This window comes from Muscardinus avellanarius, assembly GCF_963383645.1.
Source record: "Muscardinus avellanarius genome assembly, chromosome: 10".
Taxonomy (NCBI): domain Eukaryota; kingdom Metazoa; phylum Chordata; class Mammalia; order Rodentia; family Gliridae; genus Muscardinus; species Muscardinus avellanarius.
In genome coordinates, this window is record NC_137796.1 from 105,026,183 (window position 1) to 105,053,140 (window position 26,958).

The window sequence follows — 26,958 nt, forward strand, 5'->3', positions numbered from 1 at the left end:
GTTGCACGCTTGTAATCCCAGCATTTGGGAGGGTTAGACAGGAGGATCTGGGTTCGCAGCCAGCCTCATATACTTAGTGAAGCCCTTTGCAACTCAGTGAGACCCTATTTCAAAATGATGACTAAAAAATAGGGTTGGGGGTATAGCTTGGAAGTAGAATGCCCTGAGTTCCATCCCCAGTACTGCAAAAAAATTATATATATGTAGATTTTTTACATATATATATATATATATATATTTTGAACCCCCCATTTGACCTATCCATATATTTGTCTATCTATAACACTATATACATATACAATATGTATATATAGCATATCTATATCTCAAGTGTATCTAGCGTCTTTGTAACATGTATGTCATATTCTTAAACATGGGCATATCATGCATCATGATTTATTTTTCAGTCTGTACAATGTTAGAAATTTAGGTTATTTTTTATTTAGATTTTTTTTCCAGTAGAAGCCAAACAGCAATGATGACCCTCATGCGTGTCTCCTCAAGCACATATGCCATTGTTTTTCTAGGGTTGATTCTAAGAAGTGGGATTTTGGGGTCATAAGACATGTGCATTTTTAAATTTAAGTATCTGTCGCCACATTCTGCTACAAAGCCACTGCACCAATTTACATTCACACCCTCAGTTTGTGAGCTCACCCTGCTCCCCACAGCCGCAGCCATGTGCCAGGCTTTGGGAGAACTGCCCGCACCTATGTTCGCGGTCTCTGACTCGATGTCTGAATTTCTTCTCTTCTTATATTCTCATATTCTCAGTTTTTTTTTTTTGTAGGTCATTGGAAATCTTGGCAAGCATCACTCTGAAATCTGAATCATATGTCATCATCATTTATTTAACTACTCCATTCCCGGTGGGCCTTGGGGTTAAATTTTACATCTCTGGGAAGTGCTCTTGTTTTTCTGTGGCCTTTCATTGTGGATCAGCTATTGAGATTCAGAGTACTACTCAGACTCACCCATTTTGCATGTTTTTGCCTGATGTTTGCTGATTCAATCCCTGCTTTATTTCTCAGGTAATGAACAGTATGGCTCAGTCTGTAAGGACTGGGCTCTGAAGTTAGATTTGTCTCGGTTCAAATCCTGTCTCAGTCACTTTCTATGAAACCAAACAGTTATTCCTGTCTGACCCTCAGGTGCTTATTGCAAAGTGATGGTAATAGTCCCGACTTTCAGGTGGTTCATTCTCAAACTTTGGCAAGCATCAGCATCTCTGGGAGGGCTTGTTAAAACACAGATTGCAGGGCCCCATGTTCAGTTTCTAATATAGTTGTAGATCTGGGGTGATCTCCAAAAAATTCCACTTCTAGCAAATTCCTCATCGGTGTTGACATCACTGCTACAAGGACCACCCTTTGTGAACCAGTGGTCTGGGAGTTGCCATGAGTATTAAAGAAAGAGATGTACGAGAAGTGCTGCTGAGTACTTCTGGATAATTACTCTAAAGCTTTCAGAGTGATAAATGAAGGTTTGAGTGATCAGAAATTACCATCAGCAGACCATGTTGGTCGATTGCCTGCAGTCATTCTAAAATGTCTCTAGAAGGCTCTAGAGGTTTGAATATGCCTCACTTGAGATGTTACCTATGAACAGAGGCTTAAAGAGTGTGTGTGTGTGTGTGTGTGTGTGTGTGTGTGTGTGTGTGTGTTAGAGAGAGAGAGAGAGAGAGAGAGAGAGAGAGAGAGAGAGAGAGAGAAGAGAGAAGAGAGGAGAGGAGAGACACAGTATAATTCACAATTCACATACAACTGAAAAAGGAACTCTTGAACTTAGACGTCCTGCTCCTTTGACATTTCCCATTCCCTTCTTTCCCCTCTCGAATGGTCCTGCTTCTACACTACTACTTTGGGCATTCTACATAATTGTCCAAATATTAGGAAGGAACTTAGAGAAGCCAGGATGAGACAGGGTTGGACTAATGAACTCACACTCCTCTTAATAAGACGTGCCCTGCAGCTGGAATGTTCAGGGATGTATAATTTTGATAGAAACACAACTCAATTGTAGGGCAATTGAAATGCAATATATATATTACATTTATATATACTGTAGATATATAGGCCAAGAAACTTGAGAAGGGTAATTGGCGAGTCATTCAGAGCCCTTTCCAGGGACCACCTCGGATTTCATTCTTTAAGAAAAAGATAAATCCTGCTGCTGGGAAAGGCTGTTATGCTCTTTCCAGGAGTTATACCCTGAATGCAGCAGTTTTGTGAATGCCAATTCAGCCCCAGAGAAGCCATGTATCACAGGTGGCAGGTCGCTGGCCATCGCTTGGTGTTCAGTGACATCTCTCCATCTGTGGAGGACTGGTGGTGCTTACCCAGGGTGTGAGCTTGGTCGATCACTCAAGCAATCTCTCCTTGACAATCCCCTCAAAGAAAAGCAAGTTCTTTGACTCAGACCCCAGGAAATAGTAGAACCCTGACAGGCTGCCCTTGATTGGGAGCTGGAGAAAGTCCAGTGAAAACTGTTCAAAATGTTAAGAACATGACATGACTTTTTAAAATCATTTACACATCAGTCCCTGCCCCCAGAAGACCCTCTGCTAGCCTGTGGGATACATCTGTGTTAAGATATAACCTTGAGCTGGGGGTGATGTAGTAGACCTGGAACCCCAGTACTTGGGAGGCTGAGACAGGAGAACAGCAGCTTTGAGGCCAGCCTTAGCAACTTAGCGAGGTCCCTCAGTAACTTCATGAGATTCTGTTTCTAAATAAATAAATAAATAAAAAAAACAAACAGGGTTGGGAGTGTAGATCAGAGGTAGAATGCCTCTGGGCTCAGCATCCAGTACAAGAAAGAAGGAAAGAAGGGAGGGAGGGAGTTTCTATTTTCAAAGACAAAGGTAGTTTGATGAGGATAGGAGAAATTTGTTTAAAGACAAACTCAGGTGACAAGAATTCCTTTTTTTATTTAAACCGAAAAAGAGAGTAGTATAGAACCTGATAAAATAGCTCACTTAATATTCACCACGGAGAATAAAGGTTGACATTTCACATTTCCCCAACATTTTAAAAGAAATACAGCCTTAATAACAATGTAGACGTCCTGTCCTGATTGCGTCTCTCCTTGGCCCTTCTTTTCTCCCCTTCTCATGGGTGGGGGGAAACATACTGTCATAAATTTGGCACACATCTAAACCCGTAGGCATGTGTTTGTTCTGTAGATAAAGAAGCACGTGCCACCCTATACCCAACCCATAGTTCTCTTTTGATGAACACTAGCGGTATCCAATATATCAAAATTTCTTTTATCTCAATCTCGTGTTTTCACACTAGCTCTATGAAGATAAGGTATTTTGAGTGTACTCACCTCAGCGTTTTGTATTCTCTGCAGTCGGCCCCTTAGCTGCACCTTTGGGTTGTGACAGGAAGGTGATTTCACTCTGGGCAGCCGACAGCAGAGAACAGGTGTCTGCAGCTCAAGTTGGCTCCGCGAGTTGGCTGAGCGGGATCCCAGGACTCTTCAGTCAGGCGTTCCTCATTTCAAACTTTAAAAAATTACATTTTCAGCTGGATTAAATAAAGGTCTCACTTTGCAAAGCATTTGGCAAACAACCAGCTCTCATTACTTTCCCACTGTAGACCAGAGGATGCAAATAGCTTTGGAGGAGGTTCAGAGGAGTTAGCACCTGATGCTCTCCTATGAACGACGAGGGCATCAGGGGTCCAGCCTCGACTTGTTGAGAATGACACCTTGGGGCTAGGTACACATGCGTTTGGTGGCCCTCAAGGACATTAGTTATAACTGCGTGGAGCCGGTGCAGCTAGGATGTGGTGGCAATGCCTTATTCATTACCCCTGCTGCTGGGCGTAGTACAAGGGGCTGCTGAGCAGTGATGGAGTGTTCCTCCTAATCTTACCATGGACTGATGTCAGAAAAGAGAAAAAAAAAAACAAATGTAGGGGAAAGGGGGAAATTTTTCTTTATGTTTAGTATTCCTGGTTTTGCAGGAGACACTTTGAAAAGTATAGTCAGCATTTTCCAAAGTTCAAAAATAGCTCAGCCATGTTATGTAACCTCCTCCTTGCAACTGTGAAGTTATTAAACATCTGTCCCTTCACCACGCACAGAACTCATCCACCCCCAGGACCGTGGAGGTAAGCCATGACCTGCTTGCTGGTGCAGAACTGAGGCTGTCCATCCAGCTCCGCCCTGAGGAGCTCTGGTGTTCAGCAGTGGACCCAGCCGATGCCCCTGGGAGGCAGCATGGCTTCACCATCGAGAGTAACGGCACCGAGCTGCCCGGGTTCCGGTTTCTGACTTACGTATTTTCAGATCTAAGTCTTTGGATGAATCTCTCAATTCCTCCAAGTGCACCCCCTAAGGTGTAATACAGGGATAAGACAAGGGTCACTTTAGACCAGCGCATGGCACACAGAAAAACAGGCTATAAATGGTTACTGGTGCCGGTTGATTATCCCTTGTCTGAAAATACGAAATTCAAGATGCTCCGGAATCCAGACCTCTTTTGAATGTTGACAGCGTGTCACAAGTGGAAAATTCCACACCTGACCTCCTCCCGCAGTCAAAATGCAGACACACTCTATAAAGATTGTATAAAATTACCCTCAGACCAAAGGAATTCCACGTTCAGACATGGGTCCCATTCCCAAGATATCTCATTATGTCTATAAACATTTTCCCAAATTGTACAAAGATCTGAAATCTGGAATACCTTTGGTTCCAAGCATTTCAGAGAAGGGGTACTCAACCTGTACTGATGAAACTTGCAGATGTAAAATTGGGAGTGAATTAAGCCTATCTGCGGCCACAACCCACAAATATTTGATCATGCTACACATACAAACAGAAAGTTTAGCACCTGCAGAACGCTACTGCCCGTGACCTCGAGGTGCACAGTCAAGAAAGGCCTCCACATAAACACTGAGCCAATCAGGGCTGGCATTTGTCTCTTCTCTTCTCCAGGCTGCGGGGGCAGTGGAACATCTGGTTGAGGAGCTAGCTAACCAGGGCAGAGGTATAATCAGAGGAAGAAAAAGTATTCTTACAGTGTGTGCGAGTCTCGGGAGGAGGAGCAGGACACAGGGAACTCAATGCCCTGAACATCTTCCAGGCTTGTTTTGGGTGCCTTTAATTCTTTCCACTAGAGCTTGTATCTCTAGCCATTAACACCATGTTGTCTCTTGGTTCATACCTGTGGACCTTGATGGACTATGCGTCCCATTGTAGGACTGTGGTTTTATGGGATTCAAAACATTAAGTATGAGCTATGGGTGGCATGTGTGTACATGTGTGGTTGTGGGTACACAAGCATACATGCATTTATGTGCGTGCCCATGCATGCATGTGAGCATGCACACATGTGTTTTTGTGCATGTATACATGCATGCATGCAGGGCTCCTCTTCCACATCACAGAGGACACATTTTATACTTGTTGAGAAAGAATTTGTAGAAGGGAGAACGTAGATGTTTCTCAGACCTAAACCCTCTTGACAGAAGGTTACCTTGGAAGGAATGTGGCCGGGAAGAGGGGCAGTGTGGCGTGAAGTACAGCTCATAGCCTTGTGGTAGGACAGGCCGGCCCGAGTTCACAGCATACTTGCCCCGTGTGAGGTACTAAGTAACCACTCTGAACACACTAAAGAGTGAGTGTGTGAGTGTGACTGTGTGTGTGTGTGACAGAGGGGGAGAGAGAGAGAGAGAGAGAGCGCATGTGCCATCTTTTAATGGTAGCAGAATTAAATCAAAGTACATAGAATGGTAAGCATGGGGCCTGGCGCATAGTAGGCATTTCACCAGTAACTGCTAAGCCATTAGCACCACTTTACCATCATCGTCATCGTCACTTCAGTTTTGACCATCTATACCCCACGCTATCTCTAGAGGAGGAGAGAGAGAAATGGATGTGTATTTTGCTTTTGTTTTTTAACCACTAAATTATAACTTATGTCCCATGAATCCCATTTTAGTGGTGGGAGTAGGGCAGGGAGAAGTTTCTTCATTCAGAGTCAGACAGAAGTGATCACGTATATCTACAGCACAGACAAGTGGGGAAGGGCTTTCTCCTGGCGGGGTCGTGGGTGGGTACCTAAAAGGCATTATTTGGCTTAATTGATGATACCGTTTGACCACCTCTGTGCTTTGCATTAACCTCTTGATTGATGAAGTCCACTTCTGCCTGAAGAAGAAGCAGTAGCAAAATTGTAAGTGATTCTGACAGGTAGGGAAATAAAAGGGAAATGTATGAGTGAGAAAGAGTTTAATGGATACTTTCCCCAATCTTTGTGTCTAAAATAACCATAGGAAAAGTTTAATGACCCCCCCCCAAGAGACTGTGCTAAATCTGGTTGGTGTATTTTTATTTGATACTCAGAATTATCACCGTTGGTTTCTCTTTGAATGCCAACAAAAGAGCTTGCTCCATGAATTCTCTGAGCTTGACCACAGTTAAGCTTCCCTGGGAGACTGTGATAACTCCTTGCAAATATTTATCTGTGGGATCACCGTATGCTCCACAGACATTCTGTCAGTGATACCAGGCACCTCAGAGACTGGGTCATCCTCTGAGCTTGTGCTGCAAATCTGCCTGGGACCCTGGACTCAGGGATGGGGAGAGGCTGAGCCACAAGGTAAATCAGCAAGAGATGGGTGGCGAGAGAATCCCGGGGCCTGTGCCAGGTTGAGAGCCAAGCACGCTCCGCGAGGCTCTTTGACTGCAGAATGTGGATTCCAACAGTGCTGCGCCCAAGCCCTCTGCTTATCTCCCTCATCCTCAGCAAGTTGTTTCACTTCTTTGAGCCTCTGTTTCCTTGACTGTAAACAGAGAAAACCCAACTGTAGGGATTCTGGTAAAATGGAATGTATAGGAAACACTTAGCCAAGCACCTCAGATGCTGTTGACATCGTGCAGGTATTAATTCTCCCTCTTCACTGGACCAGATACAAAGCTCGATGTGACCCCCTCAGGTGTCCTGATGGGCCCGAGCGAGGTGGGTTGAGCCCCTGGGTACCCAGCCCAAGAGTGTAGTCAACAGCCTCTCCCCAGCATCGTCTCTGTTTGTATCGTCTTTCCTGGAACACAGCCTCCCGTTTCTTGGCTGCAAGTCAAAAGCACCGTATGCCAACCCTGCAGTGCAAGTCAATCATTTCCAATTGGCATCCAATGAATAGCTCGACAAATGGTGGAAACTCAGTGCTGGCAATTTGGAAGGGCCAGAAGTTGGCTGTGACGTTACCTTGAGGGAAAGGTGGTTTGGGTTATTTTGGGTGTCACGCATACAGCACAAATATTGTGCAGATTTTGCCTTAGACCCAATGCAAGTCTTTGAACATGGGAACCAGCATGCCTAGTATAAAGATATTATCGTTACGTTTCCTCCAGGATTGGTCACTATAGAAGGTTTCATTTTGAAGCCTGATAATTCAGTAATACACACCCATTATTTGGTGCAATTTACTTCTGGACAAAGATAAAGCAAATGAAAGCAGAACCTGTCTTCCCCAGATGCTGATGGAGGGCATATCAGAGGCAGAGGTCTTAGTTGGTAAACACAAGAGACTAGCCAGGTCAACATCCTCACTGTTCTATGATCCCCAAAGACTGACCACACAACTTAGAGGAAAATTTATTTGCTCACAGTTTTTGGAGTTGTCTACAGAGTTCAGGGCATGGCTGCAGTGGGAAGGAGAGAGAAGGGGGAGGGGGAGAGGATGAGGGGAGAGAGAGAGTGGGAGAATAAGGAGAGGAAGAGAGAGAGGGAGAGGGAGAGAAAAGGAAGAGAGAAACAGAAACAGAGGGAGAGGGAGAGATAGAATAGAGAGAGAGGGCATCATGAAGTCTAGAAGCAAAGAGATCAGAGGAGGAAAGGACCTTGTATAATCCCCACGGCCACAAGCCCATGGACCCCTGCTTAGCAACCAAGCCTTGGTTCCAACATTGATTCCTTGGTCCATGAGGACTAGGGGGACATTCTAAATCAAAACCATTACAGAGACCATGGCATGCATCCTGGAGAGAGAAGATGGTGACTTGGATTAGAGCAATAGCTGTGGATTCAGAGAGGAATAATGGGCTTAATGTCTAGATTTGAGTGCCAAATTAGCAAGACTTGATGGATGAACATGAAGTAATAAAAAGGGGCACAATCAATATTTTTTTTCACTTATACAGCTGAGCAGAGTGGTGACTTTTACTGGGGGAAGAAACCTTGTGGGGCAGGGAGTCTAAAATAACGTCTGATTTCTGACATGTTAAATTGGCCATACTTTTGAGAAATCCAAATGGAACTCTTAAGTAGACAATTAGAGAAAGGTCTGTCTGAGCTCAGACTGAAAATACCATGCCTAGAGTTTGAGATGACTGATGGCAGGCCCCACGATGGGATGAGGTGTTCCAGGTGAGAATATAGAATCAGAGAGGGATCCAGGTTCCATTCATGGGGAGCTTCAGCATCCATTGCTAATGGTCCCCAACATGGAGAAGGTGGGAGAGAAAGGACTGGGCCATGGACTCTGGCTGTCTTTTTCTGCACAGAGACTCTCTATGCTCAAATTTGATGTTTTTGTGGAGCCCGGTGGTGTCTGTATAGTGCCTGTTACATGCTGGACATCAATGTAGCATCTGTGTCTATTGCTAGCTTCTTTTGCTTCTAGTGCCACCTAGTAGAGTAAAATAATCATAGAAGCAGTTTTAATTAATATAAGGCAATAGCAGATTATTTTTAAATGATGATACACGAAGCAAATCACCCCAGTAGAGAATCCCTGAGTCACGGGAATTTGGTACCATGCTGAGCCAGGGCACAGATGGCAAGCCACGCTTTGGCCTGGGAGGAAGAGATGGAGCTTTGGATTTGGAGAGGAGGGGGTGAGAGTTCAGTCAGGGAACAACTTCTACCTTTGTTTTATTCTGAATGTGATTTGGGCAACATCTGATGTCCTGCAAAATGCCAAAATTAATGATCCTTTCTACCAGGGCCTGTTGGGGAGCCTGTGGCAGGTTGTGGGCAGGCTGGTTCTCAGGGAAGGCTCATCTGCACGCCTCCCTTGGTTGGCTTTCCTAGCAGAGTCTCTGTCTGTGCATCTCCCTGTGTGTAACAGAAGCTCTCCTGTCATCCCTCCAGGTGCGAGCTGGGGTGTCGAATAGGTCTCTTCCTCTGTTCTCTGCCAGTGTCCCTTGGCTTCTCTGCTTCCCCCTCTTTCTCTTGCTTTCATGTCTCTGCTGCCTGCCTGCAGGGGTGACTGAGCTCTGATCCAGGCTCCTGGTGACGCAATACCTGGCCTGGCACCCAGGGATGGAGGAGTCGCTGTCCAGCTTGGTGGTGCTAGCTGCATTCTGCGTGGGCATGGGAGGCTGGCCACATTTTTACACAGGCCCCCAAGTTTGGTGAATGAACTGGCAGATCTGCTGATGTCTGGTGTATTGTCCAAATTACCACAGCCAGTTTTCTGAGGATTTGCTTCATTTGGTCAATCTGTGGCCAAAACCAAGGCATAAACACACACTGCTCCATTCCCCCACATGATACAGAGCAGAGCTGCCGAGACATGCTCATTTCCCTTCCATTTCCATCACTATTAATAAGAGGATATTGTTAATTTCTCCTTTTAATTTTAACTAGTGTATCCTTGTATGTGGGGAGGCAGAGGCATTTTATTTCATAAGTTACATTTTGGAAACACATTTTAAAATATGATGCAGGGGAAATGTGAATGTCCTCTAATGATAAGACCTACCATATCTTGACTATTTGCCAATGAGTTTCAATACATTATCTTTACTCCATAGGTGTGAATTTGAATGTTTTGCCTTCAGGTAACAGTCACCTTAATTCAGACTTATGTGGTTGAATTAATTTTCACATAAAATAAATTCCAATGATGGTATGGACTTCAGGTGCAATATGACCAAGGTTCTGATATCTATCTATCTATCTATCTATCTATCTATCCTGATTCTTCTGCTCTTTGGGGAGTGTAATCTCTGTTCTCAAACTGGCTTCTTCATTATCTTAAGTTTCTATCAGCAATATCTGGTATGACTTGTCTACCAGTATTCATCTAACTCATCTTCATTCTTAATGATGCTCGTGTTTTGTTGAGAGTTCATGTATGCATAAGAGTCTATGGGCCAGTGCTGGTCATGGTGGCACACTTTGTTCATTGACAAATTAGATGATCAGCCCATCTCTGGGCCAACAATAGTCATTTTGAAAGTACCCTGGCTGGGTGTGGTGGCACATACTTGTAATCCCAGCATTCGGGAGGCTGAGATGGGATGATCGTGGTTCACGGACAGCCTCAGCTACTAAGTGAGGCCATTTGTAACTAAGAGAGACCTTGTTTCAAAATAAAGAATAAAAAATAGGGTTGGGGGTATAGCTCAGAGGTAGAATGCCCCAGGTTACATTCCTAGTACTGTAAAAAAAAAAAAATGAAAGTACCCTGTATTGACTAGCTTAATTCTGGGTTCCTGACCTCATCATCAAGAAAGCAAAGAGAAGGTTAAACCAAAGTAGAAATACTGGAGATAGGAATGGCATAAACTTCCTCCAAGGCCCATAGGGTTTTTTTTTTTTTTGTGTGTGTGTGTGTGTGTGTGTGTGTGTGATACTGAGGATGGAACCCAGGGGCATTCTACCTCCGAGCTATACCCCCAGCCCTATCTTTTCCCTTTATTTGGAAACAAGGTCTCACTAAGTTGTGGAGGGCCTCACTAAGTAGCTGAGGCTAGCTGGGAACCTGCAATCCTCCTGTCTTAGCCCCTAACTGCCGGTATTACAAAAGTGTGCCACCATGACCAGCACTGGCCCATAGACTCTTATGCATACATGAACTCTCAACAAAACACGAGCATCATTAAGAATGAAGATGAGTTAGATGAATACTGGGTAGACAAAATCTACACAGCTAATAAAAAATGGAAAATTTAGTGTTATTTATTATAAATTCCAGTATATACTATCGATGAAACTCAACCTGTATCATTTGTACATAGTTTTAGGTCAAGTAAGCCCCGATAATTAAAAATTCCAAGATTTCACAAAAATTTACATTTTCCATTGATTTTGAAAAGTACAAAGATTTGATGATAATGCTTTCATATCGCTGCCTGGAGAAAGTCAACTGGGAGTTGGAAAGGGCTGTTACCTTTAGGTTGAGACGGGGCTAATCATTGTACCTTAGTCACCACCTGGACTGGTTCACTTATTCACAATATCTCCACAGGCCTTTAGGCATTTTATCACAAATGTCTTATGTTTAATTTTTTTGTGGTATTTGGGATGGAACCAGGGGCATCCTACCTCTGGCTACACCCCTGACCTATTTTGAATTTTATTTCGAAACAGGATCTCACTAAGTTGCCGAGATCCTCACTACGTAGCTGAGGCTGGCTTCGAACCTGTGCGGTCCTCCCGTCTCAGCCTCCTAAGCGCTGGAATTAGAAGTGCACGCCACCACGCCTGGCAACTTAAATGATTACTTCGGTTGTCATCATGATTGTTTTCCGTCATTATTAACATAAGCGTGGATGACAGTCAAGACAAGAAGATAGAGCAAGTGATGATAGCAAGTGTTGGTGTCGCACCTCCAGGGACTTTGATGCCTGGGTTAGAACACATGGATCTGTGTGCAGCACAGGTCCCTCTTAGCTTGTACAGCAGCAGCCTTGATAAATGTTCTTACTTAATGTTGCTGGTAACATCACGCAGAAAACTGCAGGTCTGTGGTTTCCTGAGATTCGAGTCTCCCTGAGATTGGACGTGTGGAGAGGTTAGCTCTCTTACTCTCTTCTTCTTGAAACTAAACTAAATGAAACTGGCTTTGAAAGCTGCGGGATGGGGGTGGCGGTTCTATGGTACAGTCCCTGAGGACTCAGTGATCATTTATGTAGTTGTAGGTCATTAACCTTCCTGATTCAATTTCCAAATGAGAATCCAGGTCTTTTGTGCCTAGCACCACTTATCCAAAGGCAAGAACTTACTAAACTACCCAAGGAAAGTCCCTGCTCATCATGTTGGATTAATTTGTAGATATTCTTTTAAAGCTAGAAGAAAATATTTTTTCTAGGCAATGGGATGGGAATCTTTTCTGCAACAGCACAAAGTTTGTCAAATGGATGGCAAACAGTGGCATTTGAGGGGACCCATGTTACTTAGAAGTTATCGCTGAAAATGCCAAGTCATTTAACTTGGGAAGGTATATAGTTCTAACCTGCTTTGTCTTCTTCATAATACTGGGGTTTTCAATATTTGTTGTAAAAATCACTCTGGGGTTTATGAATTGTAACTACTAGGGTATGTTTGACAGATTTAATGGTCTTGCTTACCCTGATTAAATGTCATCTTGTTGACTTAATCTTCTGACCCAGATGGGGTCAGTAACATGGACCGTATCTACCCTATGAACTGAAGAAAACAAAAATGGAGAGAAAAATAAGATGTTTTGTGTGGTATTGGGAATTGAGCTAAGAGGCGCTCTGCTACTGAGCTATACCTGAAGCCCTTTTAAGTTTTTATTTTTAGATGGGGGTTTCACTCGGTGGCCCAGACTTGCCTTGAACATAATGATTCTCCTGTTTCATCTTCCCAAGTACTGGGGTTTTAGTCCTGCTCCACTGTGGCCAAATAAAATAGTTATTTTTATTATTTATTTATTTATTTATTTTTATTTTCTGGGTTTTTTTTTTTTTTTTTTTTGGTGGTACTGGGGTTCCTGGAAGCCCTTCTTCCTCCGGGCTACACTCCCAGACCTATTTTATATTTTTGAAACAGGGTCTCTTACGCCAGCACGGCTGGCTTCGAACCTGCGCGATCCTCCTGTTTTCGCCTCCCAAGCGTGGGGATTACAAGCGTGCGCCACCACGCCCGGCAAAAATAGTTATTTTTAAGACCTGGATACTGGACAGATAAGTTAGGAAATAGACTAGTTGAGTTTATTTATACCACACCTCACTGCCTGGAGACAGTGCCCAGGCTGCAGTATAAGCATGGAGATGCAGGAAAAGCCCGGACAGCACTCTGAGTTGGAGACAGAGTGATACAAGAGGGATACAGAGGCATCAGGAGTTCATGAACAGTACCTGAGGAACATAGTCTGCACAAATCAAGAAGCCTGGAGAGCTGCCCAAGATCCCCATGTGCACTGGGATGAGTATAGATTGTTACTCAAGAGTGAGGAAACTACCTGGGGGGCAAAGGAAGGACAACCCCCCCCCCCAGATGAGAAGTAGCAGCACCCACTGGTCAGTGGAGCCAGGAAAGGTGTCCGTTCTCATAGCCCCGCCATGCGTGAGCCCTGGCTCATCCTGCCTCCAGAATCTCAAGAGCAAGACTTGAAAATATCGAACAGTTTCCAGGTAACTCAATCACACTCAGAGTTCAACGATATTTATAGAAATACAAAAATATCACAGCCCAAAAGGTAAATTTATAATTTTTGCTTTCAATCAAACATTACCAGTCATGTAAAGTAGCAAGGAAATACAACTCATAATGAAAAAAGAATAATCACTTCATAACTGATCCAGACTGTCATAAATGTTAGAGTTAGCAGGTGAGGATATTACTGTATTGAGTTACTATAACTCTCAATTCCGAAGTTTCAGATCATTTAAGGTTTCAGATAACTTAGGCAGAGATATAGAAAATATATTTTAAAGATACAAACTTCTAGATATGGAAATTCTAGTGTGTCAGGTGAGAGTTACACTGGATGGGCTTGATGGCCAAAAGAAAAATTAAAAAAAATGAAGAAAAGATAACTGAACTTAAAGACAGAGCAATTCAAATTACTCGAAATGAAACTAATAGGGAAAATACATTTGTGTGTGTGGAGGGAGGGGTACTAAAGATTGACCCCAGGGGCATTCTACCTCTGAGCTACACTCTCAGCCCCTTTTTCAGTTTTTGTTTTTTAAAGGGTCTTTCTAGTTTGCTAAGAGTCTTGCTGTGTTGCTGGCTCTTCTCCAACCTGGGATCCTCTTGTCTCAGCCTCCCAAGTACTGGAGTTGCAGGCATGCACCACCAAGCCTGGCCGAGAAAATACAATTAAAAAAAGAAAAAAGCATGATGGAGGATCTTAATGTATGTATAATTTGAGTTCCTAAAGTATAGGAAGACAGGAAGAATATTTAAAAAAGTAATGGACGGAAAATATTTCCAAATTTGATGAAAGCTCTAAGTCTGCATTTTAAGAAACTTAATGCATCTTGAGAATGAGAAACACAAATAAAATTTATAATCCTAATCACATTTCTTAAAAATAAGCCTTAAAAGATACAACAGATATATATATATATATATATATATATATATATATATATATATATATATATCTGAGCTGGGCATGGTGGCACATATCTAGAATCTTAGTACTTAGGAGACTGAGATAGGAGGACCATAGAATTGAGTTCAGTATGTGATAACTTACCAAGATCTTGTTTTAAAATAAAACAATAAAAAAGAGATAGAATGCCCCTGGTTTTAGTTCTAACCACCAGTCCACCCACACGCCGCGCACACACACACACACACACACACACAGAGTTAAAAGATGGGAGGAGAAAAAAGATACATTGTATCCAGAAACAGAAAGAGATGGCAACAGATTTCTCATGAGAAACAATAAAAATGAAAAGAGAATGGAGACTTTGAAGTACTGAAAGAAAAAAAAATATCCACCTGGAATTCTTTACACAGTGAAAATATCTTTCCAAAGTGAAAAAACAAATGAATATATTTCATATATAGAATAATGGGAAGAATTAATCATAGCACATCCACATTATAAGCAACATGAAGGAAGTCCTTCAGGAAAAATGAAAGTAATATTAAATAGAAATATGCATTAATGCAATAGAATAACAAGCACTTGAAATGAAAACTACCTGATAAATATATAGGAAATTTTAAAGAATTAGATCATTTTAAAACAAAAATACTAAGAGTACCACAAGAGATTTACAACTTGGCAAAAGTAAAATATTATGGCAATAATAGCATAGAGTTGGGAGAAGAAATTAAAGTATAATATTTGAACTTTTTATACTCTAAATGAAATAGTATAAGATCATTTGAAATAACTGTTAAGTTTAAAATAATAAAGCCTGAAGAAACCACTATAAATTTAAACACATCTATATCTGGTTTGACAAAAAAGAAATTAAATGGAATAATAAAAATGTATTCAACTAATCTAAAAAAGTGAGTAAAAAAGAAAAATTGGAGTATATAGAAAAGAAATATCAAGACGATACATTTAAAGCCAATTCTACAATTAAACACATTAAATGTAAATGGCATAAATCCTTCAGTTAAAAGGCAGAGATCATCAAATTGAATAAAAAAGCAGCACCGAATTATAAGCTGCTCACAAGAAATCCACCTAAAATATAAGAGCATTAATAAATTGAAAGTTTAAATGTGGAAAAAGATGGCACTAATTTAAAAAATTGGATGAGCTATATTAGTGACAGACTAATTTTTAGATCATGAACTATTTTCAGTGATAAAGAGTCATTTCATAATGATAAGCAAGTCAACCTATCAAGAAGACTTAGCCTAAATATTTATGCATCTAGCACTAGAATTTCAAACTAATAAAACAAAAAATGGATAGAGCTGCAAGAAGAAACTAAAAATTTCATGATGATAGTCGGAAATCTCAATACCTTTAATACTTGATGGAAAAGGAATATGGAGAATTAGCAAGGGCACAGATGATCTTAGCATCACAACAGAGTTGAGTTCATGTACAGTTGGAATAATAGAACACTCAGCCCAGCAAGAAAATACTCTTTGTTTTTTCAAATGTACCTCATATGTTTATAGGATATGTTATAATGAAATATAGATATGGCATATATTCTATACCATAATACCATTCCAAATACTTTTTAAAGGATTCACTCACACAGAGTGTTCAATAACTACATTAGAATTCAATGATAGAAAGATTTCTACAAAGTTCTCAGAAATTTGTACATTACCTAAAACGCATTTAAATAACTTATAGGGAAAAGAAGAAAAAATTTTTTTAATTTATTTATTTTTATTGGTGCACTGTATTCATACATCATAGTAGGATACATACTTTTGTAGACATACATGCACACTTTTCCCAGTCAGCCCCACCCAATCCCCACCCCATTCTCTCCCTATCCCTCCCTCCCATGCTTGGCTTAGTAGTTGACATCTAGTATTATGGCAATTTATCTAAAATTAAAAATGATAATCTCACATAACAGTCTCATTTGTCTGATACCAAGCTTTTGATGACTTAAAGATAACATTTCAATATTTCTTTTTGCTTTCTTTCTTACCAGAGAATATTTTTTTCTATTTTGTATGTGAAACTATCATATATTTTTATATTTATTTTTCAGAAAAAAATCTATCCTAATATGGAATATGGACTCTAGGTACCCAAAACGATCTTGAAAAAGAACAAAGCTAGAAGATATATATTTTCTGATTTCAAACCATATAAAGCTACAATAATTGAAACAGTGTAGTACTATTCTAAAGGCAGATATATAAACCATTGGAGTTAAATAAAAGCCTAGAGCTAAATTCTTCCCTATATTGTCAAGTTATTTTTGACAAGGTTTCCACGAACATTTGGTGGTGGAAATATTAATCTTTTAACTAAATATTGTTAAAAATAATAATTACATGGAAAAGAATAAAATTGGACCCTTACCTAATCCCATATACAAATATTAACTCAAAATAGATAATAGACCTGAATATAAATCTTAAGACTGTAAACTTTTAGGAGAAAATCTGGGTCATTAAACCTCACAACATTGAAATTGGCAGTGATTTCTTGGTTATGATTTCAATGGCACAGGCAACAGAGGAGTATACAAACTCCCTAAAAAATAAAAAAAAATTGTATATCCAAAGACAATGTAAACAGAGTTAAAAGTTACTGATAGAATGGGATAAAATATTTCCAAATGCTATATCTGAAGGTATATTAATATTCCAACTAGAAATCCTAGAAATTAACAACATTAAAGGCAAACAATACCCTTTAGAGATAGGTAAAACACTAACATAAATAATGAATCTCCACAGATAACCAATCTTAGTTGTCTGTTGGATGGAAAATCTTGTTTCTCTAGTTCTGGTGTGTGTTACCTATTTCTTCTTTGTAGTTAATCTCTTTGAGTATTTTCTCTAGTGCTGGTTTTGAAGACATAAATTCCTTCAGTTTCTGTTTGTCATGGAAACTTCTTATTTCTCCATCTAATTTGATAGAAAGTTTTGCTGGGTAGGAAATTTTTGGCTGGAAGTTGTTTTCTTTCAGAGTTTGGAATATGTTACTCCAAGCCCTTCTGGCTCTCATAACTTGGTTTGGGAAGTCTGGAGTGATTCTAATTGGTTTACCTCTGAATGTCACTTGGCCCTTTGCTTTTGTTGCCTTTAAGATTCTCTGCTTGGCTTCCACATTGGTCATTTTGACAATTATGTGGCGTGGGGATCCTCTTCTCCGATCCTGTCTAAAGGGAGTTCTATAATTTTCCTGGACCTATGTATCGACCTCTTGCTCTATGTCTGGAAAATTTTCTGCTATTACTTCCTTGAAGAGATTGTTGATCCCTTTGGTTTCACTTTCTTTTCCCTCCTCTATTCCAATTATTCTTAGGTTAGCTCTCTTAAAATGGGCCCATATTTCTTCAATATCAGATTCCTGCTGTCGGATATTTTTTTCTAGATTAGAAACTATGCATTCATTTTTGGATTGCTCATCTTCTAAGAGCGAGATTCTGTTCTCCATGTGTTCTAATCGGTTGTTTGTGCTTTGAATTGAGGCCTTTACTTCATTAATTGCATCCTTTATCTCTTTTTGGCTCTCTCTGAGTTCTTTTCGAAGCACCTCTATTATTTCTACAGTTATTTTCCTGATTTGATCTTCTAGAAATCTGATTTTCTGTTTTATCGGGTTCTGATGTTGTGGGGTTGTGGACATTGATTGCTCCAGTATTATTCCTCTTTCCCATGATTTCGGAGGTTTGTGCCTTCTCTGGGTTCTTCCCTTGGGTCACTATGACTTCACTTAAGGTGCTCTGGATCTCGAGTCTGTAGTATATCAGACCCCACTACTCCTTTACTGGGTTTTATCACAGAATCTCCGACCCAGAGAGTCGATAGAGGCTGCTTTAGACTGTGGGGGGTGCCAGGTTGCACGTTCTCCTATGGTGTGATATCTCTGCCACCGCCCCTCCCCCACTGGGTCAAGTCCCAGGGAGTACAGTACTGGGATTTCTCCTCTGTGGCCCGCAATTTGACTCACTGTTCTTGAGTATGCAGATGTAGCTGTACTGGCCTCGCTGAATTCGGTGCTGCTGCTGCCGGTGGCAATATGGCGCCGCTGCTACGCCCTCGGCTGTGGGGCTGGTGTTTTTCTTCTTGGTTTTGATTTCCACTCTGAATCCCTGCAGCGTTTGCTGAGCTCGGCCACTGGGAGCTTTAGATGCTCTCTGCGCGGAGAAATCCCGCCTGGCTGTTTCGCAGTGGCTCACCTCGGCTTGCTGTAGCCGTCCCGTGAATTCGCCGGTGCCGCCGGCAGTATGGCGCTGCTGCCGCGTCTGCTGCTTCCTCGGGCGTGAGGCCGGTTATCTCCTCTGTGGCTCTGAGCTCTGTTCTCAGTTCGCTTTCTCTCTGGAGCCTGGTGATTTTTTTGTTTCTCTGGTGATGGTGTTTTCTGGCTATGAAAGGCGCTGATTTTGTGGTAATGGAGATTGGTTGTTAGAGGGGCTCTTATGCCCCGCTTTTCTCAGTCGCCATCTTCCCGGAAGTCGAAAAGAAGAAAATTTAAGAAAATCTTTATTCAAATTATCCTTTGGCAGAAATCCAAGTCTCTCTGGAAACCATTCTTCAGTCAGGTGGGGCGCAACCTTGATCTACCACATCATGGAAGCATCTGCCTCTTCTCTTCATTAGTTTTTACTACAGAAAGTCACGAATTGGTGTCCACACGGCGGTTTGTGGGTGTAAGGGCATGGAGAATGTACTTCCTGGTTAAAAAAAAAATAATAGGAAATTGGGTCCAGATGGATGTGGGTGTAGTTCTCAGGCAAGCCACATTCCGTGCCCTCCTCAGAGTTCTTACGTAATGGTGGAAATGGTACCCAAACTAAGATGTAGGACATTGGGTTTTAATCCAGACTCGTTCTTGTATCTGTCTGGAGTCTTTGTTAAGATTCCTAACTTTTCTCGGGGTCGGATTTCTTATGTGGACATTGACAGTATTGAATACAAGAATCGGAACTGAGCTGCAGGATGTCAGAGCAGGAAGGGATATTGAAGGTCACGAAGGACTATAATCTTCTGTGATCTGTTTTGGTCTATGCATGTATGGAGGCTTCTGGAAGCCAGTGCACTATCAACACAGTGTCCAAGGCGGAAGTGGTAATTCCATCTTCTGTTTTTTCCTATTCAAGAAACCATCAGAGTGCAAATGAGTGACAACAGTGATGATATTCTTAGTTATTTTTCAACTTTTTTATTGGTGCATTTACAGTTACATGTGACAGTGAAATTCATTGATATATTTGTATATGCACATGTGTGAATTGATTTGTTTTCTTCACATATATCTAATTTTCTTTCCTTTAAAAAAATCTTTTCTAGCTCCATATATGAGAGAAAACATTTGGCCCTTGATTTTTCTGCCCCTGGCTTATCTCACATAGCATATGATATTCTCTAGTTCTATCCAATTTCCTGAAAATGGCATAATTCTGTTCTTCTTTGTGGATGAGTAAAACCCCACATTTTTCTTTATGCATTCATTATTGATAGACACCTAGGAGCACTTATATACTGTGGGTGGGATTGAAAATTAGTATTCCACCATGGAGGTCAGAATGGATGGTCTTCAAAACACTAGGGATGGAATTAGTGTGACTCAGCTATACCACTCCTCTGTGTTTTTTCAAAAGAGTTGAAAGTGTAGCCGGAGCCAGGCGTGGTGGTGCACACTTGTAATCCCAGCATTTGCCAGGCTTAGACAGGAGGATCACTGTTCGTGGACAGCCTCAGCTACTTAGTGAGGCTCTTTGTAATTCAGTGAGACCCTGTTTCAAAATATAAAGTAAAAAAATAGGGTTAGGGGTATAGCTCGGAGGTAGAATGTCCCTGGGTCAATCCCCAGTACCACACAGGCAAAAAAAAAAAAAAAAAAAAAAAAGTGTAGCTGGGCATGGTCGTTCATGCTTATAATCCCAGCATTTTGGAGACTGAGACAGGAGGATTGTGGTTTGAGGACAGCCTCAGCTAGTACTTAGTGAGGCCCTTTGCAACTCAGTGAGACCCTGTTTAAAATAAAGAATAAAAAATAGGGCTGGGGGTATAGCTCGGAGGTAGAATGCCCTGGTTTCCATCCCCAGTACTTAAAAAAATTTGTAAGTACTATAATGGTGCATCTGTAATCATATTTATAGCAACCTGCTGCACAATAACCAAGTTATTATTTATATTTAAAAAATTCATAATGTTTGGGTCAACTTTATAAAGCATGTTTTCAGTTATAATAAATAATTTCCAGCTGGTTTTACAAATACAAGATGGTAAATTATTTCTCAGTTCTGTATTTATAGATAAGGAAATTGAGGCCGAAAGGATTGATTTTATGCTGTCTAGTTAATGGCAAAGACATGCTAAGGGCCAGATTTTTTTCTCAAACAGCTGGGTATGTTAATTCCACCACACCAATCCTTTCCTTCTACATACATTTTGGTTAATAAAATGTGAAGATGATGGTGATAGATGATTGATTCCAGGGAACTTGGCCATTTTATCTTTGTGTAGACACTGAATAACTATGTGTTGAACAGCAAGTCATGATCATTGCTAACACCGCACTTGTTCAGACGCAGGTGCTGTGTTAAGGGTTTTTACCTCCTCCTTCTTATTTTATTCTCACAACTCCATGAAATAGGTTGTATTATGGTTCTCACTTTTACATGAGAAAAAAATATCCAAGATAGAAAGATGGCTTTCCTAGGGTCACTTCACAGTAGAATCAGGATCAAGATGGATGTTCAGACATTAGCACTTGATCCTCCGGTTCTCTGGCTCTGTGGGAGAAAGACAAAGCCTCAAGCATATTTTCACAAGGCCTTAGGAGGCTTTCAGTGCCACAGATCCCATACATATCCTCCCCGTGTGAACAGGATTCACCGGCTTGTTTTTGAGTTAATTTATCACAGAAGTGTGATTGATGGGGATTTGTCTTGAGAACTATAGAACCTTTCTGAAAATGTTAATATTCTCACCATCGACATCAGTGATTATTTTTGATATTACCGTAAGGGTCTATGTGTGGCCATATAAAGAATAAAACAGACCGAGAACAGAGGGAAGTTGCTGGTCTGTCCTGGGAGAATTTTTATGGAAATAGTCAAAAACTCAACCGCTGAATGATCAACTCTCCTTAGATTCTGTAATTAGGATGAGTCCCTTGTGATTCTGTGAATTCAGAGGAGGACTAATAAACATTAACTCTACCAAGAAGCGAGCAAACACATCAACAAGGGAATCTAAGTGATTCTGGGTATGCAGATAAAAGAAGATAAAACGTAAGGAGCATGAGGAAACCTGAGAATGATGCCACATGCCTGTAATTTCAGTACTTGGGAGACTGAGGCGGGAATCACAGGTTCAATGGTAGCCTCAGGAAAATAGCAAGTCGTTAAAGAACTGAGCAAGACCATGTTTCAAAATAAAAGATAAAAAGGGCTCCGGGTAGTTTGGAGGTTCAATTCCTAGTACCAAGAAAATTGGGGGGGGGGAGAGAAGGAGGTAGAGATTGAGGGAGGGAAGGAAAAAAGTAAAGGAAAGAAAAGGAGGGAAGATGGGAGGAAGGGAGAGGAGACGAGAGGAGAGGAGAGCCAAGATATAATTTTGATTCTGAGTGTAAGCCAGCTCCTAATGGGGTTGTCTGCCTTCATATCTAAAGTGTTCTATTCACATAGAGTTTATGCAGGGAGGCCAAACTATTGGTAAGTAATTTCCATTCGGTTACAGGAGACAGAGTGGTGGGGGCAGCCGTCATGATTCTGAGCCATTTACTTGAGTTTAAACTTTATCACAAATTTAATAAATCTTCAGCTTTCAAAACAGTAAGCACCATCTCTTAAATAGACACAGAGCTCTGAGTGCCAGACTGGAAGAAAGTGTTTATCTCCAGCCAACTGGGTGGAAACAAAACAGGATAAAAGCAACCTCCGGCATTGGTTACCCCTGTTTATCTATCGATTGCCTAGAGCTCATTCATTCATTCCCTCACTCTTCAGTCATTCATTCACACGTCCCTTCAGTCATGCGTGCATCCATCTTCATTCTCTTGCCGTTTTTATGGTTTGGATATGAAGGGCGCCTCCGAGATCCACGTGTTGGAGGCTCGGTCCCTAACGCAGCGATGTTCAGAGGTGAGGCTCTCTGGAAGCAACTGGGTCACCTGGGCTCTCATTTCATGGATGGACCAGTCCATTGAGGCGTTCACAGCTGGACCGGCTCTGGGAGGTGGTGGAGCCTCGTTGGAGGGAGTGGGTCCTTGGAGACATGCCCTTGGGGGACTATGCCTTGCTCATGTCCCCTTCTGTCTCTGCTTTCTGGCCACCCCTATCTCCACAGCGTCCTTCCTCCAGAATGCTCTCCCTCACCACAGGCCCAGAAGCCAGCTGACCATGGGCTGAGACCTCTACAACTGAGCTGAAACGAACCTTTCCTTCTTTTAAGTTATTAAGTATTTGGTCCACTGCCAAAAAGCCAACTAACATACCCATCCTGTATTCAATACTCAGCCACTGGGCACTTAGTGTGGACAAGAGAATGTGGAAAGTAAGAGACACAGCTGTGTGCGCAGCAGACCAGGGCACCCGCCCAAAACACCTCTTCTAGCGAGAAGCTTGGAGGCAAGAGATTACAGGCAGGGCTGGTCATGATGGGGTGGGGAGAAAAGCAGAGCAGGGCGGAGATGGAGAAGAAAGGGTGGTTGCTTTACATGGGATGGTTGGGAAGGTGTGCTTTTGGCAGATATCTAAATGATGTGGGTGATAAAGTAACATGGCAATCTGAAGAGAGAAGGTTCTGGATGGGGGAACGGTAACTGCAAAGGCCCGGAACTGGGAAACTGGTTGGAGAGTTTGAGGAGCCACAAGACAGTCAGTTGGCAGCAGCAGAGTGGGTGAACGGGGCATGCACTGGGAGCCGCAGGCTGCGTTCAGAGGCCGTGGTGCGGGTTTGCAGGTTTGGTTGTGTGTTATGGGAAGCCTTTGGAGAGGCTGAGAAGTGCAGCAGGTGGAGGGCAGAGTGCCTGGGGCTTGCACAGGCTGGATCTGGAGCTTCATTTGCTGCTTCTTATCCCTGGGACATTTCCTCTCCCGTTGGTAATGAGGTTTGCTTGGTGTAGAGCACCAGGAATTTGCTTTTGCAGATTTCAGGCCTCCCCATCAAGCCAGCCTGAGTGGGTGGGCCCTATTCCGCTACAGCCAGTCAGAACAGTCTCGTTTCAGTGATTGGTTCAGGAACGGTCACGTGATCTGTGGGTGGTCTAATAGAAGTTCAGGGCTGTTTCACATGTGATAGGCATGCAAATCGCCTAGAATATTTGCTGGCACTTTTCTACCTTAGAAGAAACCAGGCTGAGGATACATGGAGACTCATACAGGAAGCAGAACTAAGAGAAATGTGTGATGGAGAATGAACCAAAGCCATGACCAGACCTCACCCGCACTCCCCCTGAACCTCAGTCTTCTCAGATGTGACCCTCCAAACACACTTAGTGGCCTATGTGAATTCCAGCTGATCTCTGTTAGTTGCAACCAGAAGACCTCTGATGGAGAAGCGTCTCTGGCAACTCACATATAGCATCATGCTAATTAGTCGGTGAATTATACCCTCTAAGTTACACAACTGCATTTCACAAAGTATAATTTGACTAACGAAGGCATATGATAGGTAAGAATTTTAAAAGATTGCTTTACGCAAGACATTTTGGCCTTTAATTTCAGACGGAAAACTCCTTGACGGGCATAATTTATGTTCAGCCTATATTTGTGTCTTTGGAGGATTCAAGCTTATGTATTCATAGGCTTTGGAATCAGATTCCAGATTTTTCTGCCACTTATAGCTGTGGGACCTTGAGCCAGTAACTAAATATATGTGGACCTTATTTTTGTCATCAGTAAAATGGAAATAATGCTGGTCCCCACTCAAAGTGGGGGAGTTTGTGAGAATTAAATAATGCATGTGAAGCAGTTAACTCGGTGCCTGGTACATAGTAAGTATCTATGAATGTTCGTTCTTACATAATAATGTAATCCTCAGAATAACCGAGGAAAGTGGGACAAAAAAATTGCCACCGAGATAGCAGGATTGCTCTGCATAGTTTAATTAAACATACTTCATTATTCTATGTCCATAGGGGCTTTTGAAAGAAAAATAGATTTTAAAAAATTTAGAAAGACAGGCTTATTAACTAAGAGAGTTGGGTGGGGGCGATCTTCAGACAGAAAGTAAGAGGGAGGAAGTGGAGAAGCTGTAGAATAGAAAGCACAGGAATCGGCGTCAACACGTTCCTTTGACTGTAAGTGCACCGGCGCACCACATTGCCGTGTCTTTCAAAAGACTTCTTCTTATGTAAGGACTTGTGTAACAGTAAGATGTTACCCTATTCTCTTTCATCGAAGACTTCAGCAACCGTAAGAAGGTCTTTATTTCAAAAAATGTTGACGTGAGCCAGGCGTGATGGCACACGCCTGCAACCCAGTACTTGAGAAGTTGAGTAAAGAAGATGGCAGGTTCGAAGCCGGCCTCGGCAATGTAATGAAACCCTCAATAAAGTAGTGAGCTCTTGCTTTATAACAAACAAATAAATAAATATGTGGCTGGGGCCATAGCTTGGAGGTAGAATGCCCCTCCCCTCTGGGTTTAATCCCCAGTACTTAAAAAAAAAAGTTGAAGCATGCAGAGTTTGAGAATTGATTCAATTGAGTGACAGTGCATTCCGGCACTTGTGAGACAGATGCTTCATCCTCCTTTTATATATGAGGAGCTTGAGGTTCACAAAGGTCAAGTGACCTTCCCACGGTCACATGGTTAGTGGCCAGCAGTCCTGGTTATTGTGGTCCAGGGCTCTGACATTCCCTTCCAAGTGCTGCAGGGGCCATGGCAGGGACACAACAGTGTGACCTTTCTGTCCCATGGGCTGCAGTTCAGTAAGGAATTTATGCAAAAAAGAGTAACTAATCAAATAAAACAAAGGGTTACCCTTTATAAGGGTTGCTGCATCAGAAAGGTGTGGGGTATTTAGATGGAAAACATCTAGGAAGGGAGTAGGGTGAAGGGGGGATTCCTCTCACTGCAGGAGACACGTCAACTGAAACCTGAATGCTGCAGAACCAGACATGGATGCACAGCCACAGGGAAAACCCGTCCAGGCAAAGGGAACAGGGCTTGTAAAGTCACAGAGCTGGGAAAAACTTTGGCATTCATAAGAAATGAAGAGAAAGGCTAACCAAGGTAGACTCGTTTCAGGCCTCTCTGACGTCAACGACTGTACTGTTACCCACAGCAGCACCACCTCTGCAGAGGGACTGTTCCTGTTGGAAGGCTAAGAAAGACCACGGAGCTGTCAAAGGCATGCCTGTCACTTCCTTGTGTCAATGACTTAATACTCCTTTTGAGTGTGACCTGACCAGTATCTGCCACGTGAACACTGGTAAAGATGTTCCAAGGGCTTCTGTGTGGCATGTGGGAGGAGATGGGATCATGTCTTGAAGAAGTTGGAAAAGGACGACAGTGGGAGAAGATCTGAAAGTAGTTGCTGCTCGGTGACTGAACCAGCCCCCAGTCAAGACGGCCGAGTTACCATCCAGCTCCCCAGGAGGACACGGGGCGTCACGGCGAAGGGCCCTGTCACTCCCACCATCTCAGCAGCTCTTAAGTTGTATCTTGAGTTCCAAATAGATTTCATCTGGGGATCTTTCTTCTCCTGATTGAAAAGAAAGGAATATTGGCAAGACATCAATTCCAAATGCTTGCCAATTCAGGGGGTATGAAAAGTTCCCGTTCTCAACTTCTGGTCCTTTTTGGAAGTTGGGCATCACTTGAGCACAAATTTCTCTTTTTGCTTTCTCCAAGGACTCATGCCATGAATCTTTGGATGGTTGAAAGGCTCATGGCATGACAGGACCATCATTTTTCCTGGTTTTTCTACATAGACACAATCAGTAATTATTATAGTAATAGTGTAGAGAAGACAAAAATCTTTAATCCTCACGATGATTTCTGAGTTGTATGAGCTTATTCCTATTGGACAGATGTATTAATCTACATCCTTACTGATGTAATCTAAAAGACTGATCACGTAATTTAGAGAAAGAAAGATTTATTTGCTCAGTTTTCCTTGGAGACATGTGAGGCTGGGGACTGCAGATCTCAAGGCGGGGGGGGGGCAGGAAGTGGAGAGAGGAAGAGCACAGGGCGTTGTTCTCACATCATGGAGGCCAAAAGCAAGAGAGAGCGCACAACGAGAGGAGGAATCATATATAATCCTCAAGGCTGCAGCCCGGGAACTTACTTTCTTCAGCCAAACATTGCCAGCCCAGTTGCCACCCAGACAAATCTATTGCCATGGATGTAATCTCCACTGCTGAGATTACAACCTTCATGACTCCAATATATCCACCCTGAATATAATAAATGAGCTCTTTAGGAGTCATTGTATATCTAACTATCACAACAGATGAAACCGATAAAATTCATAGAGGTGACACAAGATAAGCAAGATGACTCAGGGGTGTTGGCCCAACTCTGATGCCTCCAAATCCAGAAGATAAAGGTTGGAAAAATTTGGGGGATGGAAGGCTGTTTCACCTCTCAGTCATCTAGGGAGGAACAAAAGCTGTTGATTAATAAATAACCACAACTAAGCCAGGAGTGGTGGCACACCTTTGTGA

General features: G+C 42.1%; 1 protein-coding gene across 1 annotated transcript in view; it reads left to right on the forward strand.

Annotated features, from left to right (window-relative positions):
• Positions 1–26,958, forward strand: part of GRIN2A (glutamate ionotropic receptor NMDA type subunit 2A) — a gene marked incomplete at both ends in the record, with an annotated part of 411,861 nt that overhangs the window by 239,439 nt on the left and 145,464 nt on the right. The gene's annotated exons all lie outside the window — the stretch shown is intronic.